The sequence below is a fragment of the Nerophis lumbriciformis genome, linkage group LG33, assembly GCF_033978685.3.
Source record: "Nerophis lumbriciformis linkage group LG33, RoL_Nlum_v2.1, whole genome shotgun sequence".
NCBI classification, from domain to species: Eukaryota; Metazoa; Chordata; class Actinopteri; order Syngnathiformes; family Syngnathidae; genus Nerophis; species Nerophis lumbriciformis.
The window spans coordinates 16,081,889-16,094,318 of NC_084580.2; the positions used below are offsets into that span (position 1 = coordinate 16,081,889).

Genomic DNA, 12,430 nt, shown 5'->3' on the forward strand with positions numbered 1-12,430 from the left:
TAAATACAAAACAAGGAAGTAAACAAAAGGCGCGCACAATGGCGGAGAACAAACTATGAAACCAAACACTTGCACAAAGGCAAAAACTATGAACAACAAAAAACACTAACTGTGGCAATAATAAACAAAACTTACTTGGCATGGACAAAAAGGAGCAGCGTGAACGATGGACATGAAAAAAGAGTCAGAAATGTGCAGAGGCATAAATGTGGAGATGTCACCAGAAAGACAAACTGAAAACACTGAACTTAAATACTACAGACATGATTAACGAAAACAGGTGCGTGACTCAAAGCGTGAAACAGGTGCGTGACGTGACAGGTGAAAACTAATGGGTTGCTATGGTGATAAACAAGAGTGCACAATGAGTCCAAACGTGGAACAGGTGAAACTAATGGGTAATCATGGAAACAAGACAAGGGAGTGAAAAGCCAGAAACTAAAGAGTCCAATAACTAAACAAAACATGATTACACAGACATGACATAAATAAGAACATTTTCTTCCAACATGTTCAATTGTAAACTTATCCATTAACATTAAAAAAATTCAACAGCAAACCTGCAAACTACTTAAATTATAATCATATAAAAAATAAATACCAAATATCTATTTATTTAAAAAAAAATAAGAGGGGAAAATGGCAAGAAAAATAACTAAATAGAAGCTTTATTAATGGCATCCCCGCGCTTATAATGGAATTATGCCATGAGGCATGACAACAAATATAACACGATAATGACTGTGTGTGCTGTCTAAGGCAACCGATTTTACTAAAGTTACGTTCAGGGACATTGTTTTTATCGACTTTGCTACTCAGGACTAATGGCTGCGTTACCAAACAAACACTTATAAAAATATGCAGAACATAAAAGACAAAGCCTCACTTTTGCTTGCTTAAGCCGAAAGAACCATTCAGTAAAGGTGAGGCCATCGCTGGCTACATTATCGGAAATGCATTAGTGTGAGTGGGTGTTGAGCTACCGGATGCGTGATAAAAGCTTTTAAATAAACATAAGAATAAGGAAATAACACGACTAAGTCATAATGACATCTCGCGTGGTCAAACTAAATAAATGCAAACACAAGAAATGTGTTTAGTGCCTAAAAGTGCAATTTATTTACAGTGCTATGAAGTGGAAAAGAGGTAGGATTAAATAAACACTGCTTCTTCCTACTGTACTCTTTTTCCGACATGAGCAAATGGAAATATGTGACGAATCATACTGTAATGCATGTTCGAAATAAACATGGACAACAACAAGAGTGGAATTGTTAATGATGTCACGCAATATGTCAACATAACCAGCTCGCATTATTGGCGGTTGCTTTTTCTTTTAGCTTTTTGGGACACTTTAAGGAAGACGGAGCAGCCTCAACGGGGTTGTGTTAAGAGAGATAGAACGTGAGATGTAATGAAGAATGTACAAGGGTTATTATTTATTTTTGTAAAATTTTGGATCAGTGGTTAACTTATTTTTGCACTTACACGGCAATCAAGAATGCTAAGAAGTAGAGATGTCCGATATTGGCTTTTTTGCCGATATTCCGATATTGTCCAACTCTTAATTACCGATACAGATTGTTAGAATAATTGTTTGTAAGTTATCACAAAAAACTTTGTGTTGAAATGAGTTCCAGGCAAGAAGACAAAAGCTGTCTTTGAAACCTACCAAGAGTAAGGCTCGTAAAACTCCACTGTGTAGGGCGGGGGGGGGGGGGGGGGGGCATGTATGGTAATCATGTATGGTAATCAACAGAAGGATGTTGTTCTGGCCCAAGGACTTCAGAGCGGAGAGAAGACAGGATCTGCCCAATTTCCAGACGACCTCTTTTTGAAGTATTTTACGAACTCTCTTTGAACTGTTTTATGGAACTCTTTTTGAACTATTTTACGACTTCTTCTTTTGAACTATTCTGTAACAAAAGGCAACGCTGTTTACGACCCACTTCCCTCTGGAAGTGGAAGCGGTGGTCAGGTGGTCGGAGAAAGTCAAATAAAGAAGGAGGAGTGCAATCTTTTTGGCAGAGCGTGCTGGAGACTGTACAAGAGTACAGTGTGTCCAGGCGTGTCTCCTCAATTGAGTCCAGATAAAGATAAAGGTGAAGATAAAGGTGTTCCTGTGTTCTTTTCTTTTCAGAGCGGAGAGAAGACAGGATCTGCCCAATTTCCAGACGACCTCTTTTTGAAGTATTTTACGAACTCTCTTTGAACTGTTTTATGGAACTCTTTTTGAACTATTTTACGACTTCTTCTTTTGAACTATTCTGTAACAAAAGGCAACGCTGTTTACGACCCACTTCCCTCTGGAAGTGGAAGCGGTGGTCAGGTGGTCGGAGAAAGTCAAATAAAGAAGGAGGAGTGCAATCTTTTTGGCAGAGCGTGCTGGAGACTGTACAAGAGTACAGTGTGTCCAGGCGTGTCTCCTCAATTGAGTCCAGATAAAGATAAAGGTGTTCCTGTGTTCTTTTCTTTTCAGAGCGGAGAGCAGACAGGATCTGCCCAATTTCCAGACGACCTCTTTTTGAAGTATTTTACGAACTCTCTTTGAACTGTTTTATGGAACTCTTTTTGAACTATTTTACGACTTCTTCTTTTGAACTATTCTGTAACCAAAGGCAAAGCTGTTTACGACCCACTTCCCTCTGGAAGTGGAAGCGGTGGTCAGGTGGTCGGAGAAAGTCAAATAAAGGAGGAGTGCAATCTTTTGGCAGAGCGTGCTGGAGACTGTACAAGAGTACAGTGTGTCCAGGCGTGTCTCCTCAATTGAGTCCAGATAAAGATAAAGGTGAAGATAAAGGTGTTCCTGTTTTCTTTTCTTTTCAGAGCGGAGAGAAGACAGGATCTGCCCAATTTCCAGACGACCTCTTTTTGAAGTATTTTACGAACTCTCTTTGAACTGTTTTATGGAACTCTTTTTGAACTATTTTACGACTTCTTCTTTTGAACTATTCTGTAACCAAAGGCAACGCTATTTACGACCCACTTCCCTCTGGAAGTGGAAGCGGTGGTCAGGTGGTCGGAGAAAGTCAAATAAAGAAGGAGGAGTGCAATCTTTTGGCAGAGCGTGCTGGAGACTGTACAAGAGTACAGTGTGTCCAGGCGTGTCTCCTCAATTGAGTCCAGATAAAGATAAAGGTGAAGATAAAGGTGTTCCTGTGTTCTTTTCTTTTCAGAGCGGAGAGCAGACAGGATCTGCCCAATTTCCAGACGACCTCTTTTTGAAGTATTTTACGAACTCTCTTTGAACTATTTTATGGAACTCTTTTTGAACTATTTTACGACTTCTTCTTTTGAACTATTCTGTAACCAAAGGCAACGCTGTTTACGACCCACTTCCCTCTGGAAGTGGAAGCGGTGGTCAGGTGGTCGGAGAAAGTCAAATAAAGAAGGAGGAGTGCAATCTTTTGGCAGAGCGTGCTGGAGACTGTACAAGAGTACAGTGTGTCCAGGCGTGTCTCCTCAATTGAGTCCAAATTGAATCCTGTCTCCGTTTAATTCTTTGCCTCTTGTCTTGTTTAATAGATGTCATCAGTGTTTGAACCTGACACCGATATCAACCGATACCGATATATACAGTCGTGGAATTAACACATTATTATGCCTAACTTTGTTGTGATGCCCCGCTGGATGCATTAAACAATGTAACAAGGTTTTCCAAAATAAATCAACTCAAGTTATGGAAAAAAAAAGTGTCCCGGAAGAGTTAGTGGTGCAAGGGGTTCTGGCTATTTGTTCTGTTGTGTTTATGTTGTGTTACAGTGCGGATGTTCTCCCGGAATGTGTTTGTCATTCTTGTTTGGTGTGGGTTCACAGTGTGACGCATATTTGTAACAGTGTTAAAGTTGTTTATACGGCCACCCTCAGTGTGACCTGTATGGCTGTTGACCGAGTATGATTGTATTCACTTGTGTGTGTGAAAAGACGTAGATATTATGTGATTGGGCCGGCACGCAAAGGCAGTGCCTTTAAGGTTTATTGGCGCTCTGTACTTCTCCTTACGTCAGCGGCGTTTTAAAAAGTCATAAATGTTACTTTTTGAAACCGATATCGATAATTTTGAAACCGATACCGATAATTTAAAGCATTTATCGGCCGATAATATCGGCAGTCCGATATAATCGGACATCTCTACTAAGAAGCATTAAATTCGAGTATTAACAGGGGTTAAAGTCTTTTTACACTGGCGTGATGATTAACAGTGTTAGAAAGTGAGGCGCATTTACGCCTGTTACTTTTGCATTTGTCTCCATCAAAAAAAATTAAGGTAGAGGGTTTGTTGTACGTAGACAATATTGAAAGGAGCCATATGTAATAATCTGGCCAGAAATGGTCCTGCAATCACGGTCAAAATTCTTTAGTCCGTTCCCCCTCTCCATGACTGAGGTTGCCAGATACGCAGCCTAATTCAGCTCCATCGAATGGGCTACTCCGAGGAACTTCAAACTTCCACTGCCTCTTACTAGGGGTTGAGGTGCTGGGACCATAATAGCTGGATAAACAAGCGTTTTGTCAATAACAAATCTCTAACAAACACATTTTACACCAAATTAGGCTATTTTCAGGAAGAAGTACGTCATGGCTGCGTACAATATCACAACAAATGGCAATCATATTGTTATTGTCAGTACTATCAGAAAACAAAGACTAAAACAAACTACAACCAACGGTAGCAATGGTTATACTGGTGGAAATAAGTAGAGCATGCTCAGCAGCCTAATGTACGCCCAAAACTAAAGAGGAGACATTTTACCAATGTTTCAAACGTTTCAGATTGCCATATAACTTGGTACATGTAGTCCAGAATATGCAAACACGAATGAGGAATTATATTGTCATGTGATTTGGTTGTCTCCATACGTTTCACATTGCCATGATGACAGCCGTGCTTATGTTGGAACCCATTTCCTCAGTGTATCAGCATATTACATACTATACATTACCTTTTGCACTATATTAATTTATATTATTATGTGTTGTCAACTTTGTACTTTTTTATGTCATTGCCTGAAATAAATAAATAATGAATGAATGAATATTGAGAACAAAATAGGCACTGACACTACCCATATCCACATAGGTTTTATTTGTCGAAAATATATTTTGCCCTGTCAGTTCGAATACACATCGACATACAGGCCAACAGGCATATATTTCCCCCATTAGCCTATATGTCGATGTGTCATTGACCGGACTAGCATGCTAACCATTGGTTGCACGAACATACTAGCTTTGTTAGACAAGATCATAGACTGTATTGGACGATATAGTTTACATACGAAATGTCCATTTCCATTTATTACAAGTAATAAGAGAACGTAAATGCCTGACTTACCTATCAAGGAGGAAATTAGCAAGTTTGGCGTCAGATGAAAAAATATTCTCCGCCTTTATCGTCGCCATCTTACAAATCCTTGTTTTGTTCCTGGCTTTGTCATGAATAAGTTGAGAATCGTAACGACGCCTTTTAAGATTTACTGAGGTCTGACATGTTTAGTAACTTCACCAGTGGCAGTAGCTAGACGAAGATGGCGGTGCGTAACTGGCAGCCTGGATGTGACACACTCACTAACTTTCTAATTGGTTAAAACGGTAGAGGACGGGACATTGAAATGAAAACAATAAGATTTCGGGGCTGTAAATCGAATTTGGAAATGAGCATATCCCAGCTGAACTACTGTTATCAGTTATAGAGGTATTCGAAAAGAACATTATTTATTAAGGCCTTTTGACATATCAGGGCCATTTAATGATGACTTGACATTAAATTATTACATATGGCTCCTTTAACTTCTATTGGCTAACTTCTTTTTGCACAGGCATACATTTCACCCGTTAGCCTATATGTCGATGTGTCATTGACCGGGCTAGCATGCTAACCATTCGTTGCACGAACATACTAGCTTTGTTAGGCAAGATCATAGACTGTATTGGACAATATAGTTGACATACGAAATGTCCATTTCCATTTATTACAATTAATAAGAAAACGTAAATGCCTGACTTACCTATCAAGGAGGAAATTAGCAAGTTTGGCGTCAGATGAAAAAATATTCTCCGCCTTCAATCGTCTCCATCTTACAAATCCTTCTTTTGTTCCTGGCTTTGTCATGAATAAGTTGACAATCGTAACGACGCCTTTTAAGATTTACTAAGGTCTGAAATGTTTAGTAACTTCACCAGTGGCAGTAGCTCGACGAAGATGGCGGTGCGTAACTGGCAGCCTGGATGTGACACACTCACTAACTTTCTGATTGGTTAAAATGGTAGAGGGCGGGAAATCGAGATGAAAACAATAAGATTTGGGGCTGTAAATCGAATTTGGAAATAAGCATATCCCGGCTGAACTACTGTTATCAGTTCTAGAGGTATTCGAAAAGAACATGATTTATTAAGGCCTTTTGACATATCAGGGCCATTTAATGATGACTTGACATTAAATTATTACATATGGCTCCTTTAACTTCTATTGGCTAACTTATTTTTGCACAGGCATATATTCCCCCGTTAGCCTATATGTCGATGTGTCATTGACCGGGCTAGCATGCTAACCATTCGTTGCACGAACATACTAGCTTTGTTAGACAAGATCATAGACTGTATTGGACAATATAGTTGACATACGAAATGTCCATTTCCATTTATTACAATTAATAATAAAACGTAAATGCCTGACTTACCTATCAAGGAGGAAATTAGTAAGTTTGGCGTCAGATGAAAAAATCTTCTCCGCCTTCAATCGTCTCCATCTTACAAATCCTTATTTTGTTCCTGGCTTTGTCATGAATAAGTTGAAAATCGTAACGACAACTTTTAAGATTTACTAAGGTCTGACATGTTTAGTAACTTCACCAGTGGCAGTAGCTCGACGAAGATGGCGGTGCGTAACTGGCAGCCTGGATGTGACACACTCACTAACTTTCTAATTGGTTAAAACGTTAGAGGACGGGACATCGAAATGAAAATAATAAGATTCCGGGGCTGTAAATCGAATTTGGAAATGAGCATATCCCGGCTGAACTACTGTTATCAGTTCTAGAGGTATTCGAAAAGAACATGATTTATTAAGGCCCTTTGACATATCAGGGCCATTTGATGATGACTTGACATTCAATTATTACATATGGCTCCTTTAACTTCTATTGGCTAACTTTTTTTTGCACAGGCATATATTTCACCCGTTAGCCTATATGTCGATGTGTCATTGACCGGGCTAGCATGCTAAGCATTCGTTGCACAAACATACTAGCTTTGTTAGACAAGATCATAGACTGTATTGGACAATATAGTTGACATACGAAATGTCCATTTCCATTTATTACAATTAATAAGAAAACGTAAACGCCTGACTTACCTATCAAGGAGGAAATTAGCAAGTTTGGCGTCAGATGAAAAAATATTCTCCGCCTTCAATCTTCTCCATCTTACAAATCCTTCTTTTGTTCCTGGCTTTGTCATGAATAAGTTGACAATCGTAACGACGCCTTTTAAGATTTACTAAGGTCTGAAATGTTTAGTAACTTCACCAGTGGCAGTAGCTCGACGAAGATGGCGGTGCGTAACTGGCAGCCTGGATGTGACACACTCACTAACTTTCTGATTGGTTAAAATGGTAGAGGACGGGAAATCGAGATGAAAACAATAAGATTTTGGGGCTGTAAATCGAATTTGGAAATAAGCATATCCTGGCTGAACTACTGTTATCAGTTCTAGAGGTATTCGAAAAGAACATGATTTATTAAGGCCTTTTGACATATCAGGGCCATTTAATGATGACTTGACATTAAATTATTACATATGGCTCCTTTAACTTCTATTGGCTAACTTATTTTTGCACAGGCATATATTTCCCCCGTTAGCCTATATGTCGATGTGTCATTGACCGGGCTAGCATGCTAACCATTCGTTGCACGAACATACTAGCTTTGTTAGACAAGATCATAGGCTGTATTGGACAATATAGTTGACATACGAAATGTCCGTTTCCATTTATTACAATTAATAAGAAAACGTAAACGCCTGACTTACCTATCAAGGAGGAAATTAGCAAGTTTGGCGTCAGATGAAAAAATATTCTCCGCCTTCAATCGTCTCCATCTTACAAATCCTTATTTTGTTCCTGGCTTTGTCATGAATAAGTTGAGAATCGTAACGACGCCTTTTAAGATTTACTAAGGTCTGACATGTTTAGTAACTTCACCAGTGGCAGTAGCTAGACGAAGATGGCGGTGAGTAACTGGCAGCCTGGATGTGACACACTCACTAACTTTCTAATTGGTTAAAACGGTGGAGGACGGGACATCGAGATGAAAACAATAAGATTTCGGGGCTCTAAATCGAATTTGGAAATGAGCATATCCCGGCTGAACTACTGTTATCAGTTATAGAGGTATTCAAAAAGAACATGATTTATTAAGGCTTTTTGACATATCAGGGCCATTTAATGATGACTTGACATTAAATTATTACATATGGCTCCTTTAACTTCTATTGGCTAACTTCTTTTTGCACAGGCATATATTTTCCCCATCAGCCTATATGTCGATGTGTCATTGACCGGGCTAGCATGCTAACCATTCGTTGCACGAACATACTAGCTTTGTTAGACAAGATCATAGACTGTATTGGACAATATAGTTGACATACGAAATGTCCATTTCCATTAATTACAAGTTATAAGAAAACGTAAATGCCTGACTTACCTATCAAGGAGGAAATGAGCAAGTTTGACGTCAGATGAAAAAATCTTCTCCGCCTTCAATCGTCTCCATCTTACAAATCCTTATTTTGTTCCTGGCTTTGTCATGAATAAGTTGAGAATCGTAACGACGCCTTTTGAGATTTACTAAGGTCTGACATGTTTAGTAACTTCACCAGTGGCAGTAGCTCGACGAAGATGGCGGTGCGTAACTGGCAGCCTGGATGTGACACACTCACTAACTTTCTAATTGGTTAAAACGGTAGAGAACGGGACATCGAGATTTCGGGGGTGTAAATCGAATTTGGAAATGAGCATATCCCTGCTGAACTACTGTTATCAGTTATAGAGGTATTCGAAAAGAACATGATTTATTAAGGCCTTTTGACAGATCAGGGCCATTTGATGATGACTTGACATTAAATTATTACATATGGCTCCTACTTCTTTTTACACTTGAGTGACAATTATTAAAGTTCAACTTACCATATTTTTCGGACTATAAGTCTCAGTTTTTTTTATAGTTTGGCCGGGCTCCAGTGCGACTTATATATGTTTTTTTCCTTCTTTATTATGCATTTTCGGCAGGTGCGACTTATACTCCGGTGCGACTTATACTCCGAAAAATACGGTACTTTGTTTTCATCATCACTAACATTACGGAGTGTTTTACATTCGACTTAACAGTGGTTAACTTATTTTTACACTGGAGTGACGATTAAGAATGTTATTTAAAAAATGACGGCATGGTGACAGATGGTAAATGCAACATACACTGTATAGTGTATCTGCGGTCTCCAGTAGTATGAACGTGAGACCAAGACATTAACAGCATCTTTATAAAGCCATTCGGGCAATTCGCAACATGCCATCAGGGATGCAGGTATGTTAACCATCTGCAGTCTCTAAATAAATGGTACATGTTGTTCAAGGGTAAATACACCCACACTAATCCACCATGAATAGCTTAAATTTGTCTTGCCGCCACACAGCTCTTAATACACGCAGAAGAACTCAATCAGTTGTTTCGTTTACTATTCTTCACTATGTCATCCAAATGTTTATATAGTTCTGTGTGGGAGCAAATGAAATACAAAATACGAAGACAACCTTTTTTCCCCCAAAGTCTCATAAGTCAGAAATACACACAGGACCATCTGTCATCTCCATCTGCAGCACCTGAAGCTCAGAAACACTGCGAGTAGCCGAAGAGGTGGAGCCGAGTTTGCATCGGACAACATTAACTGGTGGAGCAGAATCCCTCACGTCATTGGACTATGACACTTCATTGCATACTGAAAGCATGTAAACACAGGGAGGGGGGAGAAGATACAAATACACCAGCACAAGGTAACCTTTATAAGACAGGATGCACTGAGGTCAAAGATCCTCTACATTACAAGCGCGCATTGCTGTTTTAAGGGCGTACAAGCAAAATCCTTAGTCGAAGATCCTCTATTTGACATGTGTCAAAGTCAAAGCTCAGGACCAGATCTAGCCCGCCACACTTAATTACAATAAAGTAGGGCTGGGCGATATGTCAATATACCGTATTTTTCCGACTATAAGTCGCAGTTTTTTTCGGGGGGTGCGACTTATACTCAGGAGCGACTTATGTGTGAAATTATTAACACGTTACCTTAAAATATCAGAATAATATTATTTAGCTCATTCACGTAAGAGACTAGACGTATAAGATTTCATGGGATTTAGCGATTAGGAGTGACAGATTGTTTGGTAAACGTATAGCATGTTCTATATGTTATAGTTATTTGAATGACTCTTACCATAATATGTTACGTTAACATACCAGGCACGCTCTCAGTTGGTTATTTATGCCTCATATAACGTACACTTATTCAGCCTGTTGTTCACTATTCTTTATTTATTTCAAATTGCCTTTCAAATGTCTATTCTTGGTGTTGGCTTTTATCAAATAAATTTCCCCCAAAAATGCGCCTTATACTCCAGTGCGATTTATATATGTTTTTTTCCTTCTTTATTATGCATTTTCGGCCGGTATGGTATTTTATTTTATTTTTTTATTTTTTGTCATAAAAAAATACAATCATGTGTGCTTACGGACTGTATCCCTGCAGACTGTATTGATCTATATTGATATATAATGCAGGAACCATCCATCCATCCATCCATTTTCTACCGCTTATTCCCTTTGGGGTCGCTGGAGCCTATCTCAGCTACAATCGGGCAGAAGGCGGGGTACCCCCTGGACAAGTCGCCACCTCATCGCAGGGCCAACACAGATAGACAGACCAGAAATAGGAACCAGAAATATTAATAACAGAAAGAAACAACTCTTTTCTGTGAATGAGTGTGAATGCTTGTGTTTTTTATGTTGATTTAATACAAATAAAAAAAAAATTAAAAAATAGTTTTGTTTTTTTTAATTTCTTGTGCGGCCCGGTACCAATCGATCCACGGATCGGTACCAGGCCGCGGCCCGGTGGTTGGGGACCACTGATCTTAGTGACATCATGCACAAAAGTGCACTAATAGCTTGTTTTAAAATGTCTCTGCCAATCTTGCACTTTCTGTTTTGGAAATGACATGAATGTTTGTGCCACTGCTTAACTGTTTAAGAAATACAGTTTTGGTTAATTGACTTAGTTGTGATTTCCCTCTCTGCATGAAAGTTTAAAGGTAGCATATATTAATGCAGTATGAAGAAGAATGTTTTAATGTAGACACATAGAATCATCATACTTCTGTGATTATATGCATCAAGTGTTCATTCAAGGCTAAGGCAAAATATCGAGATATATATCGTGTATCGTGACATGGCCTAAACATATCGAGATATTAATAAAAGGCCGTATCGCCCAGCCCTAACTGTCCTAATGGTACATTTTGTGTAAAAGAGCCTGTGAGTGGAAGTAGTGCTGTTTTGTTTTTTTAAGGACTGTCGGAGGCAGATATTTACATATATCCGAATTTAAGTGTTACTTCTTTTCATTCATAATCATATTACAAAACAGCTAGTGTTTTTCTTCCAATTGTGGTCTTTTGGTTGTCTGCAAAACTGTGTGCTTAACCTTGAGTGAGGAATGTTAGGAAGAGAGATAATGGGCATGTGTTTTGGCTGGAGAGACATGACTGCCAGGGTGGGAGGAAGAGAGACTTAAGAGAGGAGAGGGTTTCTTGGCGGCGCGATTGAATGTTCTATGCTGGACTGGTCTCAATGTATATGCAAAATTTTGCAAATATATTACAAAATACCTATTCTGTCTCTGGTGGTTTTTCAACTCAGCTTTAAGTGTCGTAAAGAGCTTGGGAGCGACTTGTGACTTGAATTCCCTGGGAGGAACAACTGGTCCAAAACACAACAGGACCTACTGCAAAAAAAACCAAAAAAAACCGCTAAAGCGTTGTGCTGCTTCGTAGCAAAAACACCAGTCAAAGATCCTCTCTGTGACAGGAATAGTCTGGTGTTTTCGGGAATTAGCTGCAAATGCATTAGTCACAGTCTATCTGATGTCATTGCTGCATTTGGCTCGCAAGCCACCAGTTGAGTATCCGTACAGCACAGAGATAAATGAGTGTCATATCCTGCTTTAAAAGCAGCTGCAGCAGTTAGGTGGAAATGACGACAAAAAGACAAAGTGACCCCTAACACGCTGTTCCTGTTACCACTGTAAGGAGACATTCATTATGTGGACCGCGTTCCCATACTGTCAGCCACCGGTGAAGCCAAGGAGGCCATGTCAACTGAGG

General features: G+C 39.2%; 1 protein-coding gene across 3 annotated transcripts in view; it reads right to left on the bottom strand.

Moving 5' to 3' along the window:
- ccser1 (coiled-coil serine-rich protein 1) overlaps window positions 1-12,430 on the bottom strand; it is a 397,790-nt gene that overhangs the window by 162,071 nt on the left and 223,289 nt on the right. The window lies entirely within an intron of this gene.